Source organism: Gekko japonicus, unplaced genomic scaffold (assembly GCF_001447785.1).
Source record: "Gekko japonicus isolate JY-2015 unplaced genomic scaffold, Gekko_japonicus_V1.1 scaffold45, whole genome shotgun sequence".
Taxonomy (NCBI): Eukaryota; Metazoa; Chordata; class Lepidosauria; order Squamata; family Gekkonidae; genus Gekko; species Gekko japonicus.
This window is the reverse complement of record NW_015177011.1, coordinates 431871-453179: the sequence shown is the minus strand read 5'-3', so window position 1 is coordinate 453179 and position 21309 is coordinate 431871. Positions and strand designations below refer to the sequence as shown.

The 21309-nt window shown below is 45.0% G+C and overlaps 1 protein-coding gene across 2 annotated transcripts in view; it reads right to left on the bottom strand.

Annotated features, from left to right (window-relative positions):
• ANGEL2 (angel homolog 2 (Drosophila)) overlaps positions 1 to 2368 on the bottom strand; it is a 22122-nt gene extending 19754 nt beyond the window's left edge. For both annotated transcript variants that reach the window (XM_015427605.1, XM_015427608.1), the window contains exon 1: positions 2222 to 2368. The gene's annotated coding sequence lies outside the window, so the exon portion shown is untranslated. The remainder of the gene's footprint in view (positions 1 to 2221) is intronic.
• Positions 2369 to 21309: the final 18941 nt, after the last annotated feature.

Genomic DNA, 21309 nt, shown 5'->3' with positions numbered 1-21309 from the left:
ATGATGGGGTAAGGGGGGGGGGGGGGGGTAGAGGCAAGGAACCGGAGTTGCAGACAAGATGGAAACCATCGCTGTCCTCAAACGCCTGGTGGAACATCTCTGCCTTACAGGCCCTGTGGAACAGCATTAAGTCCTGCAGGGCACAGATGTTATTTGGCAGAAAGTTTCACCAGTTTGGAGCGAGGGCCAAAAAAGCCCTGGCTCTGGTTGAGGACAGCTAGATGTCTTTCAGGATAGGGATCACCAGTAAGTTCTTCTCTGCAGAGCGCAATGCTTTTTGGGGGATATACCAGGAGGAGCGGTCCCGAAGATACGTGGGTCCTAGGGCCTTAAAGTAAAGGCTTCTACAAAATGAAATCCTGCCTCACCAACCTCTTGGGAGTTCTTTAAGCAAGTTGTCAAGCATGAATCAGTTCAAAATTATCCACCTACAGCCTCTCTAAGGGTCTCATTGCTTAGTCCTTGTTAGATACGAGACTCGAGGCAGCAGGTGAACAGTGATAACAGCTTTATTGAACACGAAGTCAGAAGAACCAGAACGAGACAAACAATGGAGCAACAGGCTCCTTTTTAAACAGTCGGGGCTTGGCAAGCCACGCCCACATGTCAGATAAGATCCAATCAAATGCAGTACATAAAGACCAATCACTTTGCTTCCCGCCAGAACTTCCTTTGTTCTAATAGGTTGGTTTACAGTACCTTTGTCAGACTCAAGCTCAATACCTTCATACATTCTATTTCATACACAACAGTCCTCATGCCTTCTAATCACAAATCATGCACAGATTAGCAATTCACGTAGAGATTCAGATGGTAATCTCTTCTGGGATCAGGCAAATCTGCCACATCTCAGACTGGGCACCCTGCAGCCTATTCTCAAAAAATTCAAAGAGTAAGCTTTACTTACACTATACAAGGCCAACTTCTGTATTCCCAGCGGCCACTCTGTGTTCCTGACACAGTAGGCTAGTCTAGCACAGTGATTAAGAGAATGAGGTCCCCAATGTAAACCTCACCTCTGCCACAACTTCACTTGGTGGCTTTAAGTAAGCCTCTGTCTTTCTCAGCCCTCCATCTACAATATGGGGATAAACAGCCTACCTGAGTATTTTTTTTAAGGCTTGGAAGTTTATATTTTTCTATGCAAACTGATCCTCTGGTCTATCAAAAACAGTCAAGCTCCATCACCCTGAAACACAGCCAGGACCTGTATCAATTACTGACATGTTAAACATAAATCTTTCTGAGTGCAAGAATGAAACCGATCTCTTCTATAAACTCTAAAAAAAGGGCTTCACAGCTATCAAGTTCAGCAAACATTGGTTTCCCATTCTTCAGAAGAACTTTATTTCTGTCTGAAGTACCGCATCAAAGGAATACACACACAGAGACACACACACATGAATTCCTAGGTAAAGGTTCCCTTGCCCGAAAGCCAGTTGAATCTGACTCTAGGGTTGCGGTGCTCATCTCCGTTTCAAAGCCGAAGAGCCAGCGCTGTCCGAAGACGTTTCCGTGGTCATGTGGCCGGCATGACTAAACACCAAGGCGCACTGAATGCTGTTACCATGAATTCCCAAACACACTCATTTAGAAGCAGTGGCTCAAGTGGTTAAGACGCTGAACTGCAGGCTGTGGAAGGTCAGTAGTTCAGCAGTTCGAGACCTGGGTGCCGCATGACGGAGTGAGCTCCCGTCTCTAGTTCCAGCTCCTGCCAACCTAGCAGTTTGAAAGCAAGAAATTGCAAGTAGATAAACAGGTACCACTTCGGTGGGAAGGAAACAGCGTTCCGTGCGCCTTGGTGTTTAGTCATGCCGGCCACATGACCACGGAAACGTCTTCGGACAGCGCTGGCTCTTCGGCTTTGAAACGGAGATGAGCACCGCAACCCTAGAGTCGGATTCGACTGGCTTTCGAGCAAGGGAACCTTTACCACTGATAAATAAAGCGTAAGAACAGCGCTGCTGGATTACACCAGTAAGACCTGTGTTAAACAACCATAAGTGGCCAGCGAGATGCTTCTGGGAGACCCATAAGTAGGGCACGGAGACAATAACCCTCCCTCGTTGTCTACCGCCCCTATCCGAGCAACCAGGTTGTGAAACTAGCCCTTTCACTCTCTTTACTTGACAGTTAAGCCCCGGAGCAGCCACTCATCTCACCCCCACCTTTTAGGCCAACAAGACATCCTGCCCTTTTTCAGCTGGGCCCGCATGTTTACCTCCAAGTGCAGACACTCCTGGCAGGTTATTTGCTCCCCACACCGAGTCCCAAGAGGGGTCATCGCAAAGGGTCGCCGGTTTCTTCAGCACATATGCTCAAGGTCCGGCTTTCCTTCCGCAGACCTACATAGACCCACGCAGGCGGCGACTCCTCCCGCCAACATAGCTCGTCCCTTCCTCAAACACACTTCCCTCCCCGGCCACCGCGCGGGCAAATGGGATTTGTAGTTTTGTTTCTGCCACAGCGCGTTACAAGAGCCGAAGAAGGGGAGCCATGTTATTTAAGGGCACTTTACGAGAAACGCAGCCGCCACCATTTTGTTGTAGGTTCAAGGGTTATAGAAGAACTGAAAAGTCTTAACCTCCGCTCCATCGTTTACATTTGGTTCTCTACACACTGATAAGGTGCCTATTGAGAATTAACACTGTACGTATCTGGCAAAGTGGGCTTTAGTCCAGGGAAGCTTCTGCCACAAAACAAAAAACAAGAGTTGTTTCCGCTACAACCCCCTGAAGTCGCTGTGGCGAATCTTTTTTCAAGAGACTGATGAGAATTTTAGTAAAGCTTTGAAAACTGAACCCAGAAGCCTCTGCTGGAATCTGATAGTTCTCAGCTTTGGTAGCTCTTAGATAAAAGTGTCTGGTCCTCGAATAAAAACAGACTGAAGGAGGTACCATGGCTCAGTGGTAGAGCATCTACTTTGTATGGAGAAGATCCCAGGTTCAATGTGACGTGCCCAGCACCTTCAATTAAACGAATCAGGTAGTAGATGATGTGAACGACCTGTGAAGAACACTGCCAGTGAGAGCAGACAATACCTTGATAGAGGAATAGTTGCACTCAGAATAAGGCAGCTTCATATGTGTTCAAGAAAGATGCATGCAGCTTTTGCTTAATTCCTTACCAAAAAAAGTTGTGTTGGTGGGAATTTTGACAGATTCTGCTGTTGTGACAGGAAAAGTGGTACTTTTCAGAATTTCCATTTTCAGTTGCAACTAGTTATTCACTCGTCAGTTTTCAGGCTGCTTAGCTTTTCAGTAAGGTAAGGTACTTTTCTGCCCAGAACACAGTCTCAGATAATGCAGTGCTAAATACTCATGTGCATACTTTTTATTGTGCCCAGTGACAAATATGACTAATTCACATATCTGCTGCACATGCTGTTTGCAGCTTATGTTCTGATTTCTTCTTTTTCGGTTGGTACAAACTCTATTGTATCCTTGGGGGAGTTGGCATCTGAGTTGCTTCATCCAGGGCACAACAATAATCTAGAATGCCAGCTCTGGACTGAGTGATGATATGATCGTGGAACTACAGATTTTTCTTGTATACACATCTACAACTGTTACTGCCCGATTCTCTTCTGATAGTCACAAATAGAAAAAATATTAAGGTTGGCCAAGGGCATTTTACAGTACAATCCTAAGGACATTTTCCTGGGAGTAAGCCCTATTGAACAAACTGTAGTTGAATTCAGAGTAGATCTGCTTAGGATTGCTCTCTAAGTGTCTGAAGGAGAAAATCCAAATGAAGATCCTCTCCTGCTAATTAACGTAGATCCCAGTCTGCTAGGAGATTCGTGTTAAAATGAAGGCTCAAGTGCACAGGAGAGCTTCCTGGGAAGAGCTCCACAGTTTAGTAGTAAAATACATGAACTTTCAACTATAAGTAAATTACTATTTGTTTTGTTGTGAAAATATCTAAAATTACTGTATGGTAACTGTATGCAGATGATACTACTCTAATGGCAGAAAGTGAAGAGGACCTAAAGAGCCTCTTGCTTAGGGTAAAAGAGGAGAGCACAAAAGTGGGCTTGAAGCTCAACATCAAAAAAACTAAGATCATGGCATCCGGCCCCATCACTCCTTGGCAATTAGAAGGGGAAGTCATGGAATTAGTGACAGACTTCACGTTCCTGGGATCCCAGATCTCCGCAGACTGTGACAGCAGCCATGAAATTAAAAGATGCCTGCTCCTTGGGAGGAAAGCGATGACAAACCTCAACAGCATGATAAAAAGCAGAGACATCACCCTGCCAACAAAAGTCTGTATGGTCAAAGCAATGGTATTCCCAGTAGTCATGTATGGCTGCGAGAGTTGGACTATAAGGAAGGCCGAGCGCCGAAGAATAGAGTCTTTTGAACTATGGTGCTGGAGAAGACTCTTGAGAGTCCCCTGGACTGCAAGAAGATCAAATCAGTCAATCCTAAAAGTAATCAACCCTGACTGTTCCCTGGAAGGCCAGATAATGAAACTGAAGCTCAAATACTTGGCCACCAAATGAGAAGGGAGCACTCACGGGAGAAGACCCTGATGCTGGGAAAGATTGAAGGTCAAAGAAGACGGGGATGGCAAAGGATGAGCTGGTTAGACAGTGTCATAGATGCAACGAACATGAAATTGAGCCAACTTCAGAGGATGGCAGAAGACAGGAAGGCCTGGTGTGACCTGGTCCATGGAGTCGCAAAGAGTCAGACTCGACTGTGTGACTGAACAACAACAAAAACTGCTCACTTATTCCCAAAAGATGTTCCAATGTCTCCAGTAAAAAAGGAATGGCCCAATATGGCAACATCATCATTTTAGCAAACTAAATAACTATATGTAACACATAATACTTAAGAAATTAAAGTAAATGTGCCCTGACCTGGATAGCCCAGTCAAGCCCAATCTCATCAGATCTCAGAAACTAAGCAGAGTTGACTCTGGCAAGTACTTGGATGGGAGACCTCCTTGGAACACTGGAGGCAGGGGCAGGCCCTATTCAGCCACCTCTCTGAATATCCTCCAGTCAGTCACCAAAGGTCACCATGACTTCCAGGTGCGCACATATACACATGCACATTATACAAAAAAAAATTAAATGCAAAATTAAGTGGGCATCATAAATACAGACTACAGTATGGGGGGTTGATGAAAGTTGCAGTCCTAATGCACTTTTATGTCAGAGTGCATCCAATTGAGCTAGAACTTACTTTTGAGTAAACATGCATAAAATCAGGCTACACAACAGTTAAATGAGATCTAAATAGCTAACATTTCACATGTGAGGTACCTTATAGGTATACTCTCTGTATGTACTTCTAATCACCAATGAAACAAGTGTCAATGAACAAGGAAGGCAGAATCTGGCTTCTTGAAACCAATCTGGAATTGTCATAGAAATGTTTAGTGTGGTTGTCTTGACAATACTGGCTGCTTAGCCTAGAACTCTGAAACCACTGTTGTTCCATTGTTCTGAACATTTACTAATAATCAGAGAACTGCAGCAATCACGGTCCAAAATAAGAAGATCTCCAAATATGTAAATAGTTTGTGCAATAGTGCCCAATGTTTTTAATGGTTGTTTTTATGCTTTTGTATGTTTTTAACTCTGGCCTTAATTATTTTAATGATTTTTGTTGGTTTTAATGGTTTTTAAGATGTGGTTTTATTAATTATGTTTAATTTGTTAGCTGCATTGGTAGCTCATAAGGGTAGAACGGCAGAGTATAAATTTGGTAAGATAAATTTCAAAAAATACGGAAACTCCAAACAAATCTGACAAGTGCTTCATGATGTGAAGAACATTGATAGTTTAATTCCAACTGAAGTAGCAGTGTAAACTCTATCAAGTGAACTATTTTGCTCAAATGTAGTTGTCAATGCTCCCAGACCTACTGACTTAGATCCTAACAACTATAATGTCTTATTCTGTGTAATTTGCTTCTTATTATTTCTACAGCATAATCAGTAGTATAAATGAATGTTACAATGATTTAAAACTAATTCAGTGGTTTTCAAATGTTGATCTTCAGGGGATACTTTCCATATGGTTCTGCTATGGAATCCCTACGCATTACAATCGATTCTGAGAATTTTGTAGAGCTAACATTTGTTTTACATGAGGCACGCTCAGACCTCTTTACTGCCCTACACTAGAACACACCTGACTGTCTCCTCCCTCTGCACCACATTAATGGGGCAGATTAGGAGGAGGGCTTATCTGACATCTCATCAAAGAACTCCAGGACTCTCCAGAATGTACTGTGAAAATGACTGGACTAGTGGAAGCAAAAGGAATTTATAATTTAAATGTGTGTGTATTCAAAGTATGTGAGGTCCAAGGAATACAGTCCTTTCTGTACAGAAAATTCTAACTCTGATTCCACAATGAATGTTTGGTATAGTTCAGTGGTATGCTATAGTATAGTTGCACTTATGCCAACAGCTGGGATCACAGGCTGAACCCCTTCCCACTCTCTTAATCTGAAGCTATACTTCCTAGTCCCAGATATTAGGAGTATGATTGGACTAGTGAACAGACAACACTATCCTATTATTTATGTTGAGGAGCCTTATAAGAACAGACTTTGGTTTAAGGTCTGCAAGCAAGGGCTATGTCAGTGGTAAATTTATTGTACATATGTAATGGAACAGTCTCCCCCCCCCCCCCCCCCCGGGATATTTGTGCGATTTAGCTTGGCTCTGTTGGGTGGAGCTCTTGTTTTGGTTTCCAGTTTTGTATGTTGGCTGTAGTTGTTGGTTATGAAAGTTGTCCCCTTGCAAATAAACGGTTGATGCTTTGAGCCAGCTTGTCTCTGATGAATGGACCTGAGAACGGGTGCTTGAGTGAGTATTCTAACCTGGGAACCAAAGCGAAAGGGGAACATTACATGGTGTCAGAAGTTGGCCGGTATCTCCTTTGGGTCTCCAGCCAGCCCCGTAGCCAGGATTTTTTTGGGAGGGGGCGCTGGAGGCCACTAATTAAATTAAATTATTGAACTCAGGCAAAGTGGACAGCTCCTGGGGCAGGTGGTACATGGTGGCTGCCACGGTCCTGAAGGGAACCTGGAAGTCGCTGGCTCAGATGGCTGAGACTTTTCTGTCAAAGACGTCTGTCATAGCTGGGAGGCCGACAGACGGCCCCTGGCCAGGGTGGCACATTTGGCAGCCTGTTGCCATGGTTGTGCTCACCCGCTGAGTGCCTAGCAAAGGCTACGGTGGAGACCAGGCAGTTGGGGGGGGGCACACTACAAATGTGAAAGGGGTTGGAGCCCTGTCACCCTACCACTGGCTACGGTCCTGTCTCCAGCGTTGAAAAGAGTTGATGTTTTGAGTCAGCTTGTCTCTGCTGAATGGACCTGAGAACGGGTGCCTGAGTGAGTACTCTAACCTGGGAACCCATAGCCAAAGGGGGACATGTCAGAAAAAATAGGTACTAAGGTACTATGTCCATCAAACAAGACTCTCATTTTTTACAGGGTGCAGAGATGCTTTCCTTTCGCAGTGAGTATACACTGCATCTGTGGAGGGACAGGCCTTACATATCGGAGAGTATGATTTCCAAGCAGAGTTATGCCACAGCTGCCCCCTCCCAGGTTGACGACTGCAGCCATTCATTGCAAAGTCCTAGCAGAAGGATGCCTTCATATACAAATGCAAAAAGACGACAATAATAGTTGCAAAATACATTTTGAGCTATGCGGGCTCTTTATTTTGTTACTAAGTGCCTTCTTTCATGTATTCGTTTTATAACAAATAAATAATGCAATTTTGTAAATGCAGTGTAGCTATGCATAAAAGATAAATACAGATAGGCAGAATTTTATTTGGGCTGTCTTTTAGCATATTATTTGCAATGCTATATCTTAACTCTGAAACGTGAAGTATGAGGAAAGTCCCTTGAGCAGGTGCAGAGTTGATTTTTGGCTGGTTACGAGCTTGACAGCACAATTTTAAGGCAGGGTTGCCAGGTCCCCCATGAACACTGGCAGGGGATGGGGTAGGGTTGCCAGATTCAGGCTGAGAAACTCCTGGAGATTTGGGGACGGAGCTTGGGGAAGACAGGGACCTCAGTGGGGTACAATGACACAGAATGCATCCTTCAAAGAATGCTTTTTCTCAAGGGGAACTGATCTCTGTAGTCTTGAGAGGAGCTGTAATTCCGGGGGATCCCCAGGTTCCACCTAGAGGCTGGCATCCCCATCTTAAGGACACTTTCCTGGGAGTAAGCCCCACTGAACAGACCCGAGCAAGATTCTGAGCATTTCTGCTTAGGATGGCACTGTGGAGTTCAAATCATACATCACCTGGTTTGAATCTCATCTCTGCCATGAACTGACTAGCCTTATGCAAACTCTCTCAGCCGCAGCCATATGAAATATGGGGATAAGAATGCTGGCCTACCTTACAAGGTTACTGGAACCTAATGCTCGTGAACTGCTTTGAACCGTGTCAATGTTAATTCTTATTATTATATATTAATGGGAAGGGCTTCCTGCTCAGAGAGGTGTTGGTGCTTCGGCGGAGAGCTGAGTCGTGGCAACTCTTTTTTTCCTAGATATTAATTAAGCTGTGTGGAGAGGCACATCTGCCTTGAATGGAAGAAACGCACAGAAACACTTTCCTGTACATTTACGACAGCCGTCTTGCTAGATCGTGGCACGCTGCAGAAAACCCAGCCGCGCCGCCCTTTCTTTCGCTACCGAGCTGAGGGGTGCCTCTCTCCAGCCCTTTCCCTGGGTGGTGGGTGGCTGCCTGCCTGCCGGGAGCTTTCGCCTTGCCGACGAGGGTCCTCTTCTTTGCCTCCAAAGACCGGCAACTTGCCAGGGGAGGGGAATGGTTTCTGCGCAGCTGCTTCCGCCGCCGGCTTCGGCCTGACCCGGGAGTGGATCCGCTGCTGACTGGCGGCGCCGGGGAAGCAGCAGCCCGCGCCGCCGCGGCAACGGGCCACCGGGGCAGCGCCTGCGAGGATGATGATCTCCCCGCGGGAACGAGGCGGGGAGGTGGGCCGGTTCTACACGGTCACCGAGCCCAAACGCCACCGGGAGAAGGAAGAAGGGAAGAAGGGAAGCCCAGAGAAAGGCATACATCGATGGGAGTATCTGCTGCAGCCCTTCTTCAGCCAAAATCTCTGTGTGTGTGGTGGTGGTGGTGGTGGGCGATCCTCCCGATCCTTGTCGACGATCAGTGTTGGGGTGGGGTGGGGGGGAATGATTTGCCGAACCCCACCGGAGGGAGAGAGGAAGGCACAGACCCTCCTTCTAGCACGGGTCTAGGCGCGTCACCGCCGTGTACCGAGTCAAACCTGTGGTCCTCCAAGGCCAGCACTGTCTTCTGTGACTGGCAGCAGCTTGCCAAGGTCTGAGGCAGAGGTTTTTGCCCTATCCTGTGGCCCGAGATCTTTTAAAGTAGAGATGCCGGAGAAGGACTGAGCCAAGCATGTGCCGTGCCCTTCATCTGTTCTCGGTGTCACATTTGTGGTTGGATATATAACATGTGTTGTGCTATGACCTCATACCACCCCACCAGTCTTAGATCTGCTCCCCCACCGTCCGTTATAATCCCCCCCCAAAGATCTGCCCATAGTGTTAGGCAGCAAAGAGCAGGGATCCTGTCACCTCTCGACCTCATATCACCCCACCAGTCTTAGATCTGCTCCCCCACCGTCAGACGTCCATTATAAAACCCCCTCCCCCAGATCTGCCCATAGTGTTAGGCAGCAAAAAGCAGGGATCCTGTCACTTCTCTCTATCTCAATTTCCAGTGCCACTTTGCCTTGTTATAAAGGATGGAGGGATCGTCTTTCCCGCCTGACCCCATTGTTGATCTACTATTCCCTCACTACATACATCTGCCCCCCTGAAAAAGAGGAAAGTGATACTCTCGCCCTTATTAGTTTCTGATTTTCTGTGTGGGTGAATGGAGGGAGTGGGGGGAGAGAAGCATATTTTTCGCTGTCATGGTAGGAGAGGGAGGAATTCTTACAGCAGTAACACTGCAGTCCTTTGCTCCACTGAGCACAGTGGGAGGGAATGCCTTTTCTGAGAAAACAAGCAAAAGATCAGGGCTGTAACATAGAAACCTTTGGAAAGAGCATCCCATGTCTGCTTGATACAGGGGTTAAGTCAGAAAGGGCAACCACCCATCCTAGCACAGGAGCATGCACTGTCAGTGCTCAGATGATGAATGGATGCTGCCTGCAAAGGGCATGCAGAGGTTACAGTTGAATAGCTCATCTGTTTTGTAGACGGGTCCTTGAGCACAGAGCCATGTCCTTACCAGCACACCCGTGAAAAGGAGGAGCCATCTTCATTGCACACAGACTCAAATCTGCCCCATTTGAAGGCTGAGATACTGATAATCTCTTCCATGTCTTGTCACTTTCATTGTCCTCAGTTCATGCCTTTAAACCACCAAGTTTACAGCATTTATCATGGCCAGCCTCCCCACCCCCAAGTCTTTTTTGGCACTGATGGGCCCTGTAGTATGCAGAACAGGTGGAAATTGACGGGAAAGCAGTATCCCCTCCCTACACACATCTGCCCCCCTGAAAAAGAGGAAAGTGATACTCTCACCCTTATTAGTTCCTGATTTTCTGTGTGGGTGAATGGAGGGAGTGGGGGGAGAGAAGCATATTTTTCGCTGTCATGGTAGGAGAGGGAGGAATTCTTACAGCAGTAACACTGCAGTCCTTTGCTCCACTGAGCACAGTGGGAGGGAATGCCTTTTCTGAGAAAACAAGCAAAAGATCAGGGCTGTAACATAGAAACCTTTGGAAAGAGCATCCCATGTCTGCTTGATACAGGGGTTAAGTCAGAAAGGGCAGCCACCCATCCTAGCACAGGAGTGTTGAGCATGCACTGTCAGTGCTCAGATGATGAATGGATGCTGCCTGCAAAGGGCATGCAGAGGTTACAGTTGAATAGCTCATCTGTTTTGTAGACGGGTCCTTGAGCACAGAGCCATGTCCTTACCAGCACACCCGTGAAAAGGAGGAGCCATCTTCATTGCACACAGACTCAAATCTGCCCCATTTGAAGGCTGAGATACTGATAATCTCTTCCATGTCTTGTCACTTTCATTGTCCTCAGTTCATGCCTTTAAACCACCAAGTTTACAGCATTTATCATGGCCAGCCTCCCCACCCCCAAGTCTTTTTTGGCACTGATGGGCCCTGTAGTATGCAGAACAGGTGGAAATTGACCGATTTAGGTTTCAACATATCAGCTATTTGTTTTTCAGCCACAATGCAGCAGAAAGTTTTATGGTGCACCACCAGTTTAAGAAGTCACCCTATGTGCATGCTTAAGCAGTAAAGATTTCTTCTGTGGTCTTTACAAAGGGTGGATTCAGATAGGCCATTATAGTGAAGCTCCCAGAGAGTCATTTTTGCCTGTTTGAAATTTATGGACAAGTCATAGGGCCATGGTAGAACTCTAGCTTGTTATATATGTATTCCTTTACTTCATTTAAACCCCAGCTTTATCTCCAATGGGTACCTAAAGCAGCTTACATAGTTTTTCAGTCCTCACAACAACCCTGTTTGATAGGTAAGGCTGAGAGTGTGTGTCTGTCCCAAGGTCACCCAGCAAGCTTCAATGGCAGAGAGAGGATTCAAATCTGAATCTCCTAGATCTTAGTTTGGCACTCTGACCACTGCATAACACTATCTCCATGTGTGTGTGATGTGTCAAGAACATTCCAGTGATCTGCCACTGCCCCCCCCCCAATCTGTGGTCGTTTCACTACCTCAGTCATTTCCTCATTCGAGTTTGTTTACATTGCTTGGCTTCCAACAAGAGGTCAAAGAGCCACTCTGCAATTGGAGAAATTGCAGTCCCCCAAAAGTTGTGGATTCACACATGCCCCAAAGACAACTTCCTCACGGCTGGAGAAAAGTAACTTCTGTACTCTGTTTACTTGAATATTGTGTCAATGTGATGCCCTACCCATTTTGGAAAGAAATGTCAGGCAGATGCTCGATTCAGATGTTACTTTCTCCACATGGTGAGGAAACATGGTACATACACACACTTATCATTCTTATCAGCTTGGGATGTCTCCCCAGTAAGGAAAGGATAAATAAGTCAAAAATAAAAACTCTCTGTCTCTGTTTAGGTTGAGACTGAGAGCATCATGTCCCATGAAGGGAAAGAAACCTTTTCTAGTTTGTTAGCTGCATTGTAATCTTTCGTCACTAGATTTTCTGTGTCAAGCCTAAGCGGTATGTAGCATTTTATACAGAGCTTTAGATTGTTCAAGATTCTCTAATTGGATTCTTAGTTGTTTTTACACAGTTTTATGAGGTATGTCAGTTAGAGGGTTGAAACTGAGAGAGAATGGCTTAAGGGAGAATGGTTTCTCAAACTTTATATCTTTTCTTCTTATCTTAGTTCACCTTTTGGGTGCCCCCTAACCCAGCACCAACCATCTGTTCCACAGTTAAGCATGCAGAGATCCTGGCACACAGTCATGTACATGCAATCTGCTGCTGTGTGCAAAGAATTGTGGATTAAGGCACTTATTCTATACTGGCATTAGAAAAGGAACTAGAAACAAGACATCTGTAACCCCTGCTTATATCAGAGACAGGGAAACACTATTCGAACCATATGGTCACTGAGGTTGGGATGATGGGACAAGTACACAAGCAATTATTTCCACCAGCCCAGGGTGAAAAAGTGACGATGCTCTGCTAGAATGCAGTGAGCCATTTATGTTTTGGTTGCTATGAGGAGGAAGATCCTGAGGCACATGCCTCAGGATCTTTACATGTGGTTGTCAATTAGCCTGGAGAAACTGTCCTTTAATAGAGGCTTAATGTGTGGAAATGGGCTGCTGAAGCTTTGCTTTGGAGGTAAATAAGATCACTAGCTAAATAACATCCCAGTGTGCCTCTGTTAAAGGGACAGGACTGTTTTTCTCCAGATGGTTGGCGGCTTTAGTTTTATAGGTCAACCGCGGCACTCTGAATTGTGCCTGGAAACAAAGTTGGAGTCTGTAGAGAGATTTTAATACTGGCCAGATATGTTCCAAATACCTGCTTGAGAACCAGTGTGTTGAAAAGGTTAAAGTGTTGCATTAGGATCTAGGACACCTGAGTTCAAATTCCTGCATTTGCTAGGTGAACTGAAGTCAGTCATTCTCTTCCAGCTCTCTCAGCCCAACCCACCTCACAGGGTGTCTGTTGTGGGGAGGGGAAGGGAAAGGAGTTTGTAAGCCGCTCTGAGACTCCTTTGGGTAGTGAAGGGTGGGGTATAAATCCAACCTCTTCTTCTTGACCATTCCTTGCAGCAGAAAAGGTGAGATCCGAGTCTAGTTGAACCTGGGTTTTTTTTGTTTTGTGTGTGCCTAATTCTTTCCCTCACTTTCTTGCTATTGGTGCAATTGTGCAAACTTGCCTCCAGCAGTCACCACAGTTGTGGGAGTGCTCCGTGGTGTCTTTCTCCCAAGAGATAATAAAGCAAGTAGGCTGATCCGAGAGGATGGTGGATAACCACACTATGTTCATGCATTTTGAGGTCAGTTTGGTTCTTTAAGCATAACTGGGGGAGTAGAGGAAGGAAAAAAGAGATAATGTAGGGCAGACTCGGCAGACAACTTGTGCAGGGCATGTGTGCTGCACATAAATAAATAAGGCAGGATTGGTCCACCATGGAGAAAATTGCTCGTTTGTGTTTGACCGACCCAGTTGCATTTTTATGTACTTTTCCCTTGCAAGTAAATAACAATGCCAGCATTGAAAAGAGGTTGCTTTCCTTTCTGTTTTGTTTCTCCACCTGTACTGTCTCAGACTTATTGCATCATACTCCCTTGGCTTTATCTGGCTCCCCAGTAACCAAGGCTGACGTATCTTAAGCTTTGAATACTGCAGGGCAAAAGGTTTTCTTCCTTCCAAAATCAAGGCTTGAATAGCAGCTTTTGAAAAGACCGTCCATGTAAGGCCATCTTCTCTTGGCACAGAACAGAGCTGAACAGTTGTACAGAGATGAGCGTTGGTGGCTCTTAGTGCTGCTGGCATTGATTGTAGTTTAAATTTCAGTGCTTACTAATTGGAGTTAAAGCTTTTAACAAGGACCTTTGTTTATTTCACAGGTTACATTCCGCCTTTCTGTTCAATGAGCAAAAGGCTTTCAACTTTTTCCACAGCAGTTTATAGGCCATGTCATTGAGCTTTGCATCCTATGACAAGTGGGCCTATGTAGTCAGGAGAATATTTTGGCTGCAATTGGTTTGCATGCTCTGATGTCATTGAGAGGCTATGCAGGCCATAGAGCATGCAGTCAAGTAGAAAGGGGTGGCTGAAAGACCCTAGAATCTGAGTTCCAAAGTCCATAAGGACTTCTGTGAACTTAAAGTGTGTAACATTACTACCTGCAGACGACAACTTTAAAATTACACCTCTGAGTGCAAATAAGTAGAGTGGTGTCAGAACCTTCTGATGAGGGCAGCCTTGTTTTGGAAAGGCAGCAGAGGAATGCTCAAAACAAACAAACACTTGTTGCTCATTAGCATGTTTCTTCTTGGTTGCCACAGACACCATCGGTTTCGTAAGAACGAATGGATTTCACTACAGGGTACAAGGCCCAGTCTACAGGTAGCAATGGATTTCTTTATGTAGCTCTATACTGGTGGAAAGTGCTGTCAAGTTGTAGCTGACTTATGGCGACCCCATAAGGTTGTCAAGGCAAGAGACGTTCAGGGGTGGTTTGACATTTCCTGCCTTTGTGTCGCAACCCAGGACTTCCTTGGTGGTCTCCCATTCAGGTGCTAGCCGTGGTTGACCCTGCTCAGTGCCCAAGATCTGATGAGAGCAGGCTAGCCTGGGCTATCCAGGTCAGGACTTAGCTCTGTACTGGGTTCGCACAAACCTGCTATGTGTGGCTGGTGTGATACACATTTCCACGTGGCAGGATGCCCACACCATTCTGTGCTCAGCACTATGTCACTTAGCACAGCAGCATGCTTGTAGCATCCTGTGGCTTCGGTATGTTTCTGGATGAGGGCATCTGACCGCTGCTAAGTGTTCTTCCGTGCCTAGGTTTTATTTTAGAAAATGATTGAATTCCTGCAGTTGGTCTTAAAGAAATGACTGTGGGTACCAATTTAAAATTGGAACTTAAAAAGATAAATTTGTAGTACTTTTACAGATAAAGATTCACTTTGGCTGACTAAAAATTGTAATTCACAGATACTGGCATCTGACTGTCACAGACTTTCAGGCATATGAATCACAGAAGTTTGGTGGTGGTGAGGATAAAATACCGTCCTTGCTCTATTCAGGTATTGGGTTTGTCTGGGCTCTGTAGGAGCTCCAGGATTTTCCCACCAGAGAATTACATTTCCTCTTGCCTAATAATACACTGTTTTCAACTGAGTTTTCTCAAAGCTTGCAAGATGTTCTGTGTGAGTTAACCCTCTTGCATGGGATTTCCCCTGTTTAGTGACCCATTGTCACGGTCACATAAAGGAACTTCTAGTATAGTTCTAGTTTCCCCATGAAGGGAAGCACAGAACAGCAGTCAGCAACCTTTTCTTGTTGAAGAACCAAACTACACTAAAGTTTAGAGCAAAGCATCAACAAAGAGCCAGTAGAAGAAAGGCTGTTTGTATAACTGAAAATATAAAGCTTAACATTACTGATAATTGACATGTTAATTAATAATCCATAAAAGTTGTGACTTTTTGTTGTACCATGTCAAAAATGTACAATGTCAAATGTACAATGTCAAATGTACAATGTCAAAAATGAAGTCAAATGAGGAGGAAGATCTATGTTTTATTTCAATTAACAGAAAAACAATTGGATTAAATAGTCCATCCAAAAATGACTACTTTCTTCTCAGCATATTCAGGACATATGCTTCAATTAATAGGAAAACAATGAGACCAAATAACTCATCAAAAATTGACAACTTTCTTCTTTTTTTCTTCATCTTCTTCTTCTTGAACCTATTCTGAACATATTCAGGAATTACATGATATTTTATACATGAACTGACATCATCAAGAAAACAATATTCAAACAGCATAATTGGTTACAAAAGACAGTGGTAATTTGAGTAATAATCCTCTGATTGGCCAGATATAAAGAAACATATATCTACGTCAAACTAAGTGTTTACTTAACCTAACCTAAATGATAATGGGCAAGGATTCTTCATAGGAGACTAAAATCTTATCTGACCCAGACATTGAAAGGTTTGCCCTAAGAACTACAGAATCATGAACTTTTACCTATTATGTTGTCTGCTTACAATATCAGACCTACAAGAGCAAAGCCTTCTATATAACAGGCCTTTCTAACATCCTAATAAAATATTACTTAAAGAATAAATCTATAAAAACCAGAGAAATATGAATATGAACAATCAAGAAGAAAAAAACCCTATATATAAAAATCTTTATATTCCCATTCATACTACAGTTTTACAAATCCGTGCATGGTTCGGACTTGAATGACTGGCAACTGCTTACTATCATTTCCCTTTCTGTAAAGCATCTCTTGCCCTGGCCTGGGGCCCCCCAGGCTAGTCTGATGTTGTCAGATCTTGGAAGCTAAGCTGGGTCAGCCCTGGTTAGTATGTGGATGGGAGACCACCAAGAAAGTCTAGGGTTGCTACACAGAGACAGGCAACGGCAAACCTCCTCTGAATGTCTCCTGCCTTGAAAACCCTTCAGGGTCGCTATAAATTGGCTGCAACTTGATGGCACTTTCCACCACCAAGAAGAGGCAGGAGAGGGAGTTGCTGCTGGAATGCAGCATGGCTGGCGAGGGAGCTGAGGCAGTGACGTACAACGTCTGTGCATGTTCGTATTTTTACCTGAGGGTAACAACAATTATACTTGCAGCAACTGTAAGTGGATAGCCCTACTGGAGGAGAAGATACAGGGACTTGAGGAATGCTTGTCCACACTCCAGTTTATAAGGGAAGGTGAAGAGTTCATGGACAGAAATACATGAAGCACTCCTGAGCAGGCAACAGGAGGAGGAGGGAAAGGTATCTCAGCAACTGGCAGAGCACCCGACACAGCACATGTAAGAATGTAACCGCCAGGAGCAGGAAGATCAAGAGACATTCTGAGCCTCTGTTACTAAGCAGTCGGTTCCTGGATCTCCCCACAGATAGTGATTCTGAACCACCGGAACAAGGGCTCCTTCCCCAGCCTCCACTAAGCTTGAAGAAAATTTCTCAAACCCCTGTGGATGACAGGACTCAAGCCTCTGCTCCCCAATATAGGAGAAGGTGTGTGTTGGTAATTGGGGATTCCCTACTGAGAGGGGTAGAAGCTAAAATGTGCCAAGAACAGGTGAGAAGATTGGAGGCAGGTAAATGTTGTACCCATCTTCAAGAAGGGGAAAAAGGAGGATCCGGGTAACTACCGACTCGTCAGATTGACGTCTATACCTGGGAAAGTTTTAGAACAAATAAACAAACAGTCCTTGAGCATTTAGAAAGGACGGCTGTGATTACTAAGAACCAGCATGGGTTTCTCAAGAACAAGTCGTATCAGACTAACCTTGGTTGCGATCATATGCACAATTAGCCGCGCCATAGGTGTGAATGCCGGGTAGATTTAAAGGGTGTGATATGACACAAACATCTGGGAAGTGCCCTGCACCCGTTGGCAACCTGTTTTGCTCCACTGCAGAAGTGGAATAAAAAGACACCAGGGAAAGTCTGGTAGCAAACGGGTTGCTATGGGCCACGGACGGACTTTCCCTTGTGTGATCACGCCAGTGTGCTCCCATGGCATCGGGATGGTCGGATCAGGCCATCCCGGCTCCATGCCGTCCCCCCCCCCGTCTCGGTATCTGCATCATTGCACACTACATGGGGAGGCCTCAGTGCGGAGATGCGAATCATCAATCCCTTGTTGAAGTGCACCAGAAACACACGGCAAAAAACACACAAACCCAACTCACACATGGTTGCGTCTGATCACGCAGTGGCAGGCTGTGCTCGCAGCTTCCAAGGACCGTGTGATTGCACAACTGCAGGTCAAATTCCTACAGAGCAAATAGCCTCGCTTTATCTTGCATGTGTGACCGCTACCCTTATCTCTTTTTTTGAGAAAGTTACTACCTTGCTGAATCAGGGGAATGCTGTAGACATAGTTTATTTTGATTTCAGTAATACTCTTGTTGACAAATTGGAAACATATGGTTTGGATTCTATGACAGTCAGGTGGATCTGTAACTGGTTGACAGATCGCACCCAAAGAGTGCCTGTGAATGGTTCCTCATCTTCCTGGAGAAGAGTGACAAGTGGAGTGCCTCAAGGATCTGTCCTGTGACCTGTTTTGTTCAACAACTTTATCAATGATTTGGATGAAGGGATAGAGGGAATGCTTATTAAATTTGCAGATGCTACTAAAGTGGGAAGGGTAGCAAATATGGTAGAAGACAGAGTCAGGATACAGGATGATCTTGACAGGCTGGAAAACTGGGCTAAAACAAATAAAATGAATTTCAATAGGGATAAATGTAAAGTTCTGCATTTAGGTAGGAAAAATCAAGTGCATGATTATAGGTTGGGGGAGACTTGTCTTGGCAGTAGTATGTGTGAAAAGGATCTAGGGGTCTTAGTAGAAAATACACTGAACATGAGTCAGCACTGTAATGCGGTTCCTAAATTGGCAAATGCAATTTTGGGCTGTATCAACAGACATATAGTGTCCAGATCACGCAAAGTGATCTGCTCTGGTTAGACCTCACCTAGAGTACTGTGTTCAGTTTTGGGCACCACAGTTTAAGAAGGATATAGACAAACTGGAACGTGTCCAGAGGAGGGCAACGAAGATGGTGAGGGGTCTCGAGACCAATTCTATGAGGAAAGGTTGAAGGAGCTGGGTATGTTTAGCCTGGAGAGGAGATGACTGAGAGGTGATATGATCACCAACTTCAAGTACTTGAGGGGCTGTCATATAGAGGATGGTGTGGAGTTGTTTTCTGTTGCCCCAGAAGGTCGGACCAGAACCAACAGGTTGAAATTAAATCAGAAGAGTTTTCAGCTAAACATTAGGAAGAACTTCCTGACAGAGTGGTTCCTCAGTGGAACAGGCTTCCTTGGGAGGTGGCGAGCTCTCATTCTTTGGAGGTTTTCAAACAGAGGTTAGATGGCCATCTGACAGTAATGCTGTTTGTGTGAACTTAGGCAGATCATGAGAGGGAGGGCAGGAAGGGTTGCTTAGTTCTTGTGCTTAGTTCTTGTGGCCCTTTCTTACACACCCAAGGAAATGCTGTTTGCCACTTTGGGGACAGGAAGCAATTTTTCTCCAGGCCAGATTGGCCAGGGATCCTGGAGGTTTTTGTCATCTTCTGGGCGTGGAACAGCGGTCACTGGGTGTGTGTGTGGGGGGAGATATTTGTGAATTTCCTGCCTTGTGCGGGGGTTGGACTAGATGACCCTGGAGGTCCCTTCCAGCTCTGTGATTCTGTGATTATATCTCTCAAAAGCCCTTTATTCCCATTAAAAAATTCCTGCCATTCCCTTCCCATACTATTCTAGCATCCTACTCACCTTTCCAATATACCTTAACTTACATCGTTCATTTTCTTTTAAAAAGAGTCATATGTTGCAAGCTCTGGCACAGAGCATCTAAGCTTGGCTTTAGGACATGTCTGCATATTTTCATTACCTATAGGGTTGCCAAGAATCCTGGAGAAAATGTCCTGTCCATTTAATGTGTGGAAATTAGCAACTGAAGCTTTTCATGGCATGGGCGTAAATAACAGCCTGTTAATCTTGTATTAAAGTACAGGACACTTTTTCTCCAGGCAGTTTACAATCCTGGTTACCTACCAAGTTGAATGCAGCTGTCAGCCATGGAATACATCTGGTTTTATCTGTGATAGCTCATGCTGTTTTTTACGTCACAGGTGAGCAGCAACTATTGTCTACTGAAATTTTGGCGTCAAGAATCAGTAGATTGCAAGATGAATGTGATGTAGAGATTCCTTGTCTGCTTATTTATATCATGCCTGTTCAAAATCTGGCAATTACACCTGTGCCCTAGTTGTCCTTCAGGAAATTCAGACCTACTTATTTATATTTGTTTATTTATAGTCTGCCTTTCTCACACGGACCAAGGGTGGTTTACACATAGTGAGCCAGGACGCTCAACAAAATGGGACATTCAATAACCAGTGCATTAGGATTGAAGAAGTTTGGAACCACCAGAAAGAAGTGAAGCATAGCATAAGTGTTCACATGATGTATTAAGGGGTACAGAAATGATATAGTAGGATCCTACTTGCAATAAACTATATACAGCAGTATAGATCATAGTCCCTAATCATTTATCCAAGCAAGTTTGTAAACCATTTTGTGCTGTGCAGTGCTGTTAAAAGATAAAGGTTCCCTTGCTCGAAAGCCAGTCGGATCTGACTCTAGGGTTGCGGTGCTCATCTCCGTTTCAAAGCCCAAGAGCCAGCGCTGTCCGAAGACGTTTCCGTGGTCATGTGGCCGGCATGACTAAACACCAAGGCGCACGGAACGCTGTTACCTTCCCACTGAAGTGGTACCTGTTTATCTACTTCCAATTTCTTGCTTTCGAACTGCTAGGTTGGCAGGAGCTGGAACTAGAGACGGGAGCTCACTCCTTCATGCGGCACACTCGGGTCTCGAACTGCTAAACTACCGACCTTCCACAGCCTGCAGTTCAGCGTCTTAACCACTTGAGCCACCGCAGCTCAAGTGCAGTGCTGTTACCTGTGTAGAAAAGCCCTCTTGAATAGTTCAGTTTTGCATAGTTTGTGGAAGACCAGGAGAGTGGGAGCTTTCCTAATCTCAGTCTGGCCATTCCACAAGGCAGGAGCCACAATAGAGAAAGTACATGTACGGGCAGTTGTTGATTTTGCTCATTTGCAGGTTGGCACCTGCAGAAACCCCTGCTGACATGAGCGAAGCTGTCATGGTAGAGCATAGGGAGAGAGACAGTCCAGCAAGTAAAAGGGGCCAAGGACATGAAGGGCTTTGTATGTGATAGACAGTACCTTAATTTGAGCCTGGTAACAGATTGCCATCCAATGGAGTGTCTACAGAATGGGAGTAATATGCATGCTTCATCTAACTCCTGTTAATAGCCAAGCAGCAGCATTCTGGACCAGCTGGAGTGTCTGAGTTGATTTTGAGGGGAGACCAGTGTACAGTACATTACAGTAGTCTAGTCTGTGGTGTGGATCCAGGTGGCCAGATCAGCCTTGTCAAGGTAAGGAGCCATCTTATGAGCTAGGTTTAATTGGTAGAAAGCCTTTCTTGCAGCTGCATTCACTTGCTTCTCCAGTCATAAAGCTGGATCCAGTATGATGCCAAAGTT